This window comes from Euphorbia lathyris, chromosome 8 (genome assembly GCF_963576675.1).
Source record: "Euphorbia lathyris chromosome 8, ddEupLath1.1, whole genome shotgun sequence".
NCBI lineage: Eukaryota > Viridiplantae > Streptophyta > Magnoliopsida > Malpighiales > Euphorbiaceae > Euphorbia > Euphorbia lathyris.
In genome coordinates this window covers 5,582,435-5,594,243 of record NC_088917.1, presented here as the reverse complement: position 1 = coordinate 5,594,243, position 11,809 = coordinate 5,582,435, and positions in this window count along the sequence as shown.

Here is an 11,809-nt window from a genome sequence, read left to right as displayed (position 1 = left end):
TGAGCATTTTTCCGGACTCAGTGGCATCCCGATGTACATCAGTATGACCAGAGGAAAGTGGAGGGAAAGGAGTACCCTGGTCAGTGACTGGATTACTTGGCTCAATCTGCACTTGAGTTGGAGGTAAGGTTGATTGATCAGCAGAGAGGTTGGTGATGGAAGTCATAACCCGAACACTATCTGTGCTGATGGCAGAAGGATGAGGAGTCAGCACCATGCTTGAGGATACAGCATGGACAGTGCTTGGTTCAACCTGACTTGTTGAAGTGGTGGAAGTGGTATGCTCGGCATGTTCCTATTGAGAAGAAACAGAGGCTTGTTTTTCCAACGGCGTTGTAGTAGAGGAAGTTGAGGGCCGTTTGAAAAATTTTAATTGGACGGTAGAAGGATCCTTTGTTGTCTTGGAGAGGACAAGTTCAGGAATAGATGGTGATTGCACAGGGGGTTCACTGACCATTTTCTCACTGGCTTTAACCAGCTTTCGCCTTCTATGTGGTGGAGTGGTATGATGAGCAGGTTCTTCTGAGTGAGTAGGAGTAGGTTCCTTTTCCTCAGTATGGGTTTGGTCAGCTTGATCAACTTGCTCAACCCCAGCAGCTAACTCAGTGTCAGTCTGCACAGCTCCACCAGCTAACCCAGTGTTAGCGTCCTCAGCTTCAATTTCGCTGTCATACTCTTCAGACTCCTCAGCGTCATCCTGACCGCTGGTTTCATCGTCTTCTTCTTCCTCCTCAGTATTATCTCCATCAAGTTCTTCCTCAACTTGGGAGATGAAGTGGTCATCTAACTGGACCTCAGGTTCCTCAGCATCAGTACCTTGGCATTGAGTGAAATGAGAATCACCCGGTACAATAAAATCTGTCGGCATGACATCGAGAGGTGCCAGTGTTGAAGACTTCTGCTTCTTCTGAGGTAGCTCAGCAGCTTCCTCAGTGTTAGGCTCATCTTGCCTGCTTCTCTTCTCAGCTGACTTTCCAGCTGACCTCTGCCTCTTTGCTGGAGACACAACATTAGGTGTCTCAGCAGATTTTCTCTTGCGAGAAGCTGGGGCCTTAGTTCTTCGCCCTTTCTTAGGCTCAGCAATAGTCTCCTCAGTCTGATCAGCTTGGCCAGCAGCAGCAGCAGCTTTTCCTTTCTTCAAGGGCTGTCCAAATTTAAGTGCCCTCAGCGAGGCAGCTGTGATTTCGGTTCCTCTGAAAGATTCCTCACCTTCGAGGTCAATCTTGTGGTCGATGAGGATCCTGGTGATGATTGATCCCAACCTCATTGTACCCGTGCTGCGTAGGAACCCAGCAACTAAGAAAACCGGCATGTTGATGGGGGTGTACGTCAGCATGTGCCATATGAAGCACTGTTCAAAGTTGGTTGCTGATGTAGTGCAGTTGATCTTTGGGTAAATGAAGTAGCTCAGCAGGTAGTGAGCCATCTTCTGATGCTGTCCCATCGAAGATACTGAGATCTCTCCTGAGTGACCCTCAGGTTTGCAGAAGGTATGAACGTAGTCGGTTTTGTCCTGATCTCCTGACTTCCTCAGCCTTACTCCCTCAGTTTTGAGCTGGAGGAGATTTCCTATGTACAGAGGGTTGATGAAGATGGTTTTCCCTTTTACTTCAGTGCTTAGGTAGTCGGCGGAGTCACTGGCAACCTTGAGGTTGTGGTAAAATTCCCTCACTAGGTCAGGATATGTCTCATCCCTGACCGAGAACAGCCCAGTCCATTCGTTCTTGGAAATCCACTCAGCAAATGGCTGTTCGTTCTGTACAAAGTGCTCCGAAACCCATCTGGAGGGTTCTACCTTCCATTTTCGTACATTGTCGAAGACCTTGGAGTAGGTCCTGATCTTAACAGCTTTCCCTTGGCCAGAAGTTTGGCCAGTTTTACCCTTGCTTGGTGTAGAAGGGTTTCGTGAAGGTTCATCGGAGCTGGACTTTTGGTGGCCGGCACCGGAGACGTTGAAAGACAACTTAGTCATTCTTCGAATATGGAGGAATTAGAGGAATTTGAGAGAAAAGAAGTTCTAAGTGATTTCTTTGCCTTAAGAATTGATTAAGCGTAAAGAGTAAAAGATGGGGAAATACCCATAATTTATAGACGAAATGAACGGTGTGGATCTTAATCGAATCCATGTGTCAGTTTTGCCTTGGGATCATGTACCGACAATGATCCTGGCATTTATGACACATTACGGCGAATACGTCATCCTAGGCTATACGCGTGCTTTGCATTTATGCTAACAGATTAATCACTCAGTATTTAGAATGTCAAGCGTTTGATATTCTGAGTGGTCAGTGCAGTATTTAAGGATGATTTTAAGTTCAAGTTCTAAACTAATTTACTCAGCATGCAAGTTTTACTCAGTTATTGTATATTCAGACAGTTCCGATGAGTAACTCAGCAAACAATAAATCATTCAGTATGTAATTCACTCAGCATTCATATTCATTTAGCACAGGAATTCACTGAAGAGGATTAAACATACCAATTGCTTCTCTCAGTATGTTGAACTGCTCACGAGCCAGTGGCTTCGTGAAGATATCCGCAAGCTGTTCGTCCGTTGGGACAAAGGTCAGCTTGATCTCACCCTTGAGTACATGGTCTCTAATGAAGTGATGTCTGATGCTGACATGTTTCATTCTGCTATGTTGAATTGGGTTCTTGGACAGATCAATTGCACTTTTGTTGTCACACTTGACCTCAATTGTCTTCGTTTGAACACCATAATCTTCAAGTTGTTGCTTGATCCACAGGACTTGAGCAACACAATGACCAGCAGCAATGTACTCAGCTTCAGTGGTGGACAAGGCTACTGACGCCTGCTTTTTGCTGAACCAGGATACAAGACAGCTTCCTAAGAAGTGGCATCCTCCAGAGGTGCTTTTACGTTCCAGCTTATCTCGTCCATAGTCAGCATCAGTATATCCGATAAGTGTAAAATCATGAGTATTTGGATACCACAAACCTGCGTTCACTGAGCTTTGCAAATATCTAAGGATTCATTCTCATCAGCGCAGAGGACAGTGTCAGTGCCCATAGGAGTGGATATTGGCTTGCAATTTTCCAAGTCATATTTCTTTAAGATCTCCTTGGCATATTTGGCTTGACTGATGAAGATGCCATTGTTTCCTTCTTGCTGACTGTAGCCCTGAGCTACAAGCCTTGCTTTGTTCCTGACTACGTTTCCTTGTTCGTCCATCTTGTTCCTGAAGACCCATCTTGTTCCGATGGTCTTTTGACTCTTTGGATGAGGCACTAACTCCCATACATCATTTCTTCGAAATTGATCGAGCTCCTCTTGCATTGCGTTCATCCAGAATTCATCGTACTCAGCTTCAGCGAAATTCTTCGGTTCTTGTACTGAGACGAAAGCAACATTGCTGAGGTACTTCCTGAGTTGATTCCTCGTCATCAGGGTATTCCCAGCAGAATCAAGGATTGCACTTTCGGAGTGCCCTCTTGGAATCCTTATTTCTTTGGGTAGATTCATGTCTTGTTTTGTTCCTGTTTCAACAATCTCTGCAGAAGTAGATGGGTCAGTAAAAGTAATCTTAGGTTCACTCTTACTCTTGGTCAGCCTCTTTGTGAATGACTCGGTAGCTGGTTCTGAGTCAGCGATGGTTACTGAGTTTGGTTCATCTTCGGTCAGCGGCTGGTATCTACCTGCAGGGTCAGTTTCATCGAACTCTATATGTATTGACTCTTCTAAAACTTGAGTTCGCTTATTAAAAACTCTGTATGCTTTGCTGTTTGTTGAGTAGCCCAGAAAGATAGCTTCATCAGCTATTGAATCAAACTTTGCTAAGCTATCTTTGGTATTTAAAATAAAACATCTACAGCCAAAAGCACGAAAGTATCCAATATTGGGCTTTCGTCCTTTCCAAAGTTCATAGGGGGTTTTCTTGAGTATAGGTCTAACTAGAGCCCTATTAAGAATGTAGCATGCTGTGTTAACAGCCTCTCCCCAAAAATACTTTGGAAGCCTATGCTCATCCAGCATTGTCCTGGCTATTTCAACCAGAGTTCTGTTCTTCCTTTCTACAACCCCATTTTGCTGAGGTGTTCTAGGAGCAGAAAAATTATGGTCAATGTCGCTGGCTTCACAGAATTCAAAAAACTTTTGGTTTTTGAATTCTCCACCGTTATCACTACGGATATGAGCTAATTTTAGGTCTTTTTCATTTTCAATTTTTCTAACCAAATTTGAAAATGTCTCAAAGGTCTCATCCTTGCTGGTCAGCAAGATAACCCACGTATACCGAGAGAAATCATCTACAATGACCAAGGAAAATCTTCTTCCACCCAGACTCAGCGGCTGGACTGGACCAAAGAGATCCAAGTGTAGTAATTCTAACGGACGTTTAGTTGAGACAATGTTTTTGCTATGAAAAGATTGTTTGGTTTGTTTTCCAGCTTGGCAAGCGTGACATAATTGATCTTTTTGAAATTTAAGTTCAGGCAGTCCCTCAACCAATTGCTTTCTTGCTAGTTTGGCCAGGAGGTCCATGCTTACATGACCAAGTCTCCTGTGCCATAGCCAGGAATTTTCTTCCTTTGTTACTAAGCGCACAGTTTTTGAAAACTTTTTCTCTAAGTCTAGCATAAAGACATTATCTATCCGAGGGGCAGTTAAAATTAACTCATTAGTTTTACCCTCGTATATTTTACATCCAGTAGCATCAAATATAACTTTTCTCCCATTGTCACATAGCTGAGCTACGCTGAGTAAGTTATATTTGAGTCCGCTGACTAGGGAGACAGATTCAATAATAGGATTACCTCCGATGGTTCCTGAGCCTACTATCTTACCCTTCTTATTGTCTCCAAAACTTACACTCCCTCCTCGTTTACGTTCAAATGTGATGAACTGAGTTTCATCACCCGTCATATGCCTTGAGCATGCGCTGTCAATATACCACATCTTTGACTTCTCGGCACATCTCAGGCTTACCTCATTTGATTGTTCTTCATCATCTGATGCGATGGATGGGTCAGCATGCTCAGAGACGCATGGCTCAGCAAGTTCGTCAGCCATAAAGCATATCTTCGCTGACTCGGTGGCCTCAGTTTCTGTTGATGAAGATTCATCACTGTCACTCTAAGTAGCCACCATTGCCTTCTTCCCACTCTTCTTGTCTTTCCTCAGCGTGGGGCAGTTTGACTTAATATGGCCAGCTTGATGGCACTCAAAGCATGTAATGGGCTTTGAGCTGTCCTTTCTGTATTTGCTGTCGCTTGAGTCAGCCTTATACTTATCAAACTTTTTGTAAGGCTTTTTAGAATATTTGTCGTTCTTCCTGAACAGCCTCTTCATCTTTCTTGTGAACATGGCCATCTCCTCATCATCAGTTGAACTCCCGTCAGTGGAGTCAGCTTTCATGACAAGTGACTTCTGCTTCTTGTCATCAGATTTTTCCTTCACCTCAAAGTTTTTCATGGATATCTCATGGGTCAGCAATGAACCGATGAGTTCGTCATATTTGTAGGTGGTTAAATCCTGAGCTTCCTCAACTGCTGTCTTCTTTGCTTGCCAGTCTTTTGGAAGACTCCTGAGTATCTTTTTGACTTGTTCTTCCTCAGTGAAAATTTTCCCAAGTCTTTTGAGCTCATTAATGATGTTGGTGAACCTTGCGTTCATGTCTGAAATGCCCTCATCATTGTTCATCTCGAACAGCTCGTACAGTCTCATCTGCTGATTCACCTTGGATTCTTTTACTTTGTTTGTTCCCTCGTAGGTGACTTCCAGCTTCTTCCAGATCTCTTGTGCCGACTCACAACCTGAGATTTTGTTATATTCTGCAGCATCGAGCGCACAGTGAAGCATATTGATAGCCGAAGCATGGTTTTGAAGCTTCTTGAGATCATCCTCTGTCCATTTGGCCTCAGCTTTTATAACTGTTTGGCCAGCCACAACCTCAACAGGTACAAACGGCCCTTGGACTATAGATAGCCAGGCACTCATGTTTGTAGCCTGAATGAAGTTTTTCATCCTATTCTTCCAGAAGGTATAGTTTGACCCGAAGAATAGGGGAGGCCTAGTAATGGACAGCCCCTCATGCAGTATTTGAGTTGTTTGGTTTCCAGGGAGAAACCGAGTGCTGTTTTCGCCCATGGTAGGGATCAGCTCAAGGTTGTTAGACCTTTTATAGTGAGCTTTTAGGCTCTGATACCACTTATTGGTCCCTTATTTAGTTGCAAGTATAGTTCCAAAGGGGGGGGGGGGTTAGGAACTATTTAAACTTTTTCCAAACTTAGGCAGACTTCTTTTACTAAAGAAAAGGTTTGAACAGCGGCGCTGAGTAAACAGCAAGATACTGGCTTAGTCAACAGGTGACTAGGTCAGTTTCTTAGCTTGAGTCAGGAGATAGCACTTAGAGTCTATTCCTGAGCTCTTACGTTTTAATGCGCACAACTCAACTTGACCTCTTGACTTGGTCAGTTTTGATTGTTTCAGCAAGCAATATAAATAAGGAGTCAAAGGTTTAGAAATACTTCACTCAGCAGATTTATCCAGGTTCGGCTTCTTCTAAGCCTACGTCCTGTCCCCAGAACACGTCCGAGATTTCAAATCCTCTACTGAGCTCTTTAAAGGTAGAGCCTCAAACCTTTTACAATATCAGCAATTGAGTATGACAAGAGTACCTTCCTCTATACTTCTACTCAATCCTAATCTCTCCGCTGAGTACTTAAAACCGGGTACTCAGCCTCTCCTTTCTATCTCTAGAAATGATAAGTGTTTTTGTCCTAATACAAAGATATGCTAAGACACTTTAGACGATTTACAATCACTCTAGACTTTTACACAGATATGAAAATGTAGTGTAAGAATTTTGCTTTGCTTCTTGCTTGCAGAACTTGTAGAGATTTGGTCAGCGTAATGGCTTAATCAAGTTCTGTGTGTTGTGAAGCTTGTGATGGCACTATTTATAGAGACGTCTGGTCATTCGGTCATTTCGAATTTCGAAATAACCGTTGGAGGGAAACGGCTATATGTCGTTGTCATCCTGACTTGCACAGAGCTCTCGGCCAATCACAATTGTGTATCTTCTGTCCTCAGTCAGCACAGCAGATGGTCTTCCTTTTATGGTAAAGTCAACTGGACAGCATACTGTGTCGTCTGAACTTTGCCAAAAGAGGAAACACTTTGTCTGGAAGTTTTCCTTTGCCAGCTGCTGTCTTATACGCTTTGTCGAGACTACTCAGCAGCTTCATCTTGAAGTTGTTCCCGAAGGTCTTCTAGATCCTTCTGATTGCTGAGTTGCGTTTTGAACAAAACGGCAACGTCTTGACATACGCGGGCCGAGTGTACTGAGTTGTTTGACTTGGGCCTTGGCTTCCGTATTGGGCTTGGGCCTTCCAATCCTTATGACTTATAACATTTATACTCAACATTGAACAAACACATTAGTAGAATAAATCAAAGCATTTAAACTTAGTGTGGTTAGAATATGTGTTATAATTTATACTTAAACAATTTTGTCAAATCAAAATTATGTGGAAAGGTGTTTCAACAGAGGAGACAGTAGATGCTGAGCAACATGAGGCAGAAAATGTTGAGCAACATGAACCAACCAACACTGAGCAGGTTGAAGAAGAAGATGAGCCAACAGCAAATGATCAAGCTGATCAAGGGGCAACTTCACCCACTGACTCAATTGAGTCCATTCCTGCTGACCCCTCACCTCCAAAGACTAAGAGATTAAGGAGACTTAAGAAGAAGGCTCCAAAATCCCCAGTGATCGATCTTATGAGCGACTCACCACTGCATGATCCAATCATTGATCTCTATGATCTGCAGTTTAAGTTCTTCTCCAATCCCACTGAGTCCCCTCCAAGAGAGCACCCGGAAAAGCAAGCCTCTATTTCTCAACCAAAGGAACATGCCGACTCAATTGCTCCTCTAAGCCAAGGTGATACCGAGCAAGTGCTCAAAGTTCCTGCTCCTCAACATGTTGAGCTAGCTAAGGAAATACCTGCTCAGGTCAGTGCTGAAACAACTCAACTTCCTCCAACTAGTCAGCCTCAGCCTGACTCTGAGCAAATAGATAATTCTGCCGATCAACCACTTCCACATCCTCAAGTGCAGAATATCAATTAGTCAGCTTCTGCTGGCAATCTAAACTCAAGTCCAGCCGCTGATCAAGCTGGTACTTCCAATATTGAGCAGAACCAAACACCTCTTCCATCCAGTTCTACTCATACTCCGGCATTTGGGCCACACATTGATGGATCCTACAACTACTTACACGCAACTGAGTCTGGTCGAAGAATCATTGACTCAGCTCAAGCTTTGCTCCAGGACCTTCATCAAACCAATGCCGAAGCCGCTGGGTCAGTTCCTGTTGAGCCAACTCACCTTTCGTCTGTCACTCAGCTTCTCACAGAAATCAAAGGTCTTAAGGATCTTCTGAGTGTCATGACTTCACTTCAGTCTCAACAGCCCAAGCAGGAATCAATAACAAAGCTGGCCGAACTCCAGCTGACTATGGTCAATCACTTGAACTCTCTCTAGGGTCAATTTCATACTCTGTCAGCTGCGAACACTATGTATGCAACTTCTACTGAAGTTCAACAACTATTTACCCAGCTTCACTCTGAACAGGCCAAAACCAACGAGCAACTCTCTTCCTCCTCCCAATGCTCCATTGAGCAAATTAGTGAGGTTGTTCATCTACTCAATTTGAGTAAGGAAGAGATGGACACTGACCAACTCAAGACAAATGAGCTTCTGCAATACTCCCAATCCATCTTCAAACACGTGCGTCATTCAAATGCTCAACGTCAGTACTATGACTCGGAACTGCTTAAAATGTTTCATCAAGCCTTTGCCATGCTGACTGACAGTATAACCTGGGTTGGGAAGTCTCAAGCATACCTTCTAAGTATGCTCAATGCTTCGGTCATTCCCCGTTCTGTCTTGGATGATGGTGTTCCTATTTTTTATGGTATAAATGAAAGCACGCGCAAGCTTAAGGCATTCTATGTGCGTTTAACTCGTGTTGCCCTCAACGACACCTTCATTGCTCCTCCTCCCGATGCTGGCAAAAAGGGGGAGAAAGAACAAGCTGAAAGAACTCAGCATACAGGAGAAGCATCTGGAAGTCAGCAAAAACAAAAGGGAAAAGCCACAGAGCATCCTGTCCAGATCAACTATAAGAAAAAATAGCTTGACTAGGATTGACTAGATATGGATATGCTAGACTTAGCCTTTTGTTAAACTTATATTGTCTTTGTGTATTTTGTTGTGCTGACTATTAATCCAAAACTATGCATGCATCTCTTTTTCATATTGATCAATCTTATGTGATGCTTACTTATATTTTGTGATAAACTTTAACGCATCTTCATTAAATCAACTATGTTAATTGTCTACATTGCTTTATGATTGTCTGTTGTGTTGATCAACATGTTGGCCTCTTTTTATATGACCTCTTAACTAAAACACATTGAACAAAGATATACTCAGCGCTCTCTGATATTTAAATCTTCCGCATAAACTGAGTTAAAAAGAATATGTTCCATGAGCTGACCTATCTCTGAAAACTGACCTTAGACTTACTTGATTAAACCTTGAAATGTTTAAAGTAAAACTAAGTCAGTAGCTCAACCCTTACGGGGGAGTATCCTGAGTAATATAAGGTCAACTATCATGGGGGAGCTCAACACTGAGTTCTTCACAGAATATTTTTGCCAACATCAAAATGGGGGAGTTTATTGAAACACCTTTCCACATGATTTTGATTTGACAAAATTATGTATGTAAATGATAAAAATATTCTAACACATTAAATTTAAATGCTTTGATTTATTCACACTAATGTGTTTGTTCAATGTTGAGTTTATTGATGTATAAGACATTAAGATAAAAAGCCTAAAGGCCCATAAGTGGAAGTCAAGCCCAAGTCAACAGATCAAGACCACACGGCCCAAAAAGACAAAACACAGTCGTTCTAAGCAAAGCACAAGCGTAGTGTGAAGAAGGATCGAGAAGCCTTCTATCAATTTCTTCAAGATGAAGCTGCTGAGTTGAACGATAAGAAGTACAAGTCAGCGGCAGAACAGAATCAACTTGGAGACAAAGTATTTCTACTTTGGGTAAAGCTCAGAAGGCGCAGGAAGCTGTCTGGAAGACTTTACTATAAATGTCGAAACATTCTGTTCATCTGACGAAAAGCTGCTGAGCACTACTGTAGACAGAAGATGCAAGAATCTCATTGGCCAACAACATTGAGCACGTCCTGAGTGACAATGACAGGAAGCCGTTAGCCTCCAACGGTTATTTCGAAATTCAAAATTACTGGTGCTTGAAGTGTCACTATAAATAGGCCTCTCATTTGCTTCATTCGATGCAGATCTTCAATTAGTCGAAACGCTGACCAAATTCATACTTGAAGTTCTGTGAGAAAAGTAAAGCAAATCTTACACCAATTCCAATCATTGTGTAAAAGTCTAGAGTGATTTTATTCATCTAAAGTGTCTTAGCAATTGTTGTTTAGGACAAACACTTTATCATTTCTAGAAGAATAGAAAGGAGAAGCTGAGTACTCGATTATAGTACTCAGCGGTAGTTATAGGAGTGAGTAGAGGTATAGAGGAAGGTACTATTGTATACTCAGCTTCTATTGTAAAAGGTTTCGTGCTTACCTTTAAAGAGCTCAGTAGAGAATTCAAAAAGCTCGGAACGCGTTCCGGGGACTGGACGTAGGCGGAGAGGCCGAACCAAGATATGTCTGCTGAGTAACATATTTCTAACCCTTAAACTCCTTTATATATTGCTTGCTATAAAACTGACTAAGTAACGAACTCACGCTGAGTTGAGTGCACTAAGCTGAGTTCAGGAATAGACTCAAAGTGCTATTTCCTGACTCAAGGAAAGAAACAGACTTAGTCACCAGTTGACTAAGCTTGTGTCTTAAAACTACTTAGCGCCGCTGTGTAAACCTTTTCTTAAGAAAAGAAGTCAGCCTTAACGGACAAAATTTTAAATAGTTCCTATCCCCCCCCCCCCTTGGAACTAACCTTGTTACGTTATACGGGACCAACACAGAACAGGGTTGCTGACCGCCTTGCTGCGGAAGGCCATGTAAGGATGTTAAGAGTCACCAATTTCTCGTCGCCCCAGGACTTCCTCTTTTCTATACTTTATGATCGTATTGGGGTTAGCTTTCCCAAACTAATCTTGGGTTAGCTCTTTGGTGTTTTGTTTTTTCTTCTTTCCTTTTTCTACCAAAAAAATTAATACTAAAATGACGCACATATGAAGTGTAGATGACAATAATCATGACCGAGAAGACAGTTTAGTGAATTATTTCTGAATTTGACTGAACTCAATGTCATGAGTAAAATTGCTCTTGACTGCCAACTTTAGAGATAAAAAATACATCATTTTAGATGTTAGTAATAAAATTACTTGTAGTTGTAAACGTTAATACTTTTGTACCTTATCCCTTGAAATAAAATTCAGTAACAGAGGACCAAGTTCATGACTCAACACGCATGGGAGTAGATGAGGGTGTGCAATGAGTGCTCCCGCACAGGGCTTCGAAATTATAAGAGTCCCAAAATTTAAGATGTGCTTAGTCAAATATAGATATTAGCTTAAATTAAAAAAAAATAACATAATGTAATAAGGTCTATTTACATTTTTTCACTACATTCAGGGGGTGTTTGGTTCGGGGTCTTTAGGAATGAGAATGGGAATGGGAAGGTTTCATTCCCTTTGTTCTTGTTTGTTTAAAAAAAACACATTCCCTTTCCATTTTTTATTATGGGTTTACCCCACTTTAGATTAAGCCCATTACCCCAGACCCTGTAG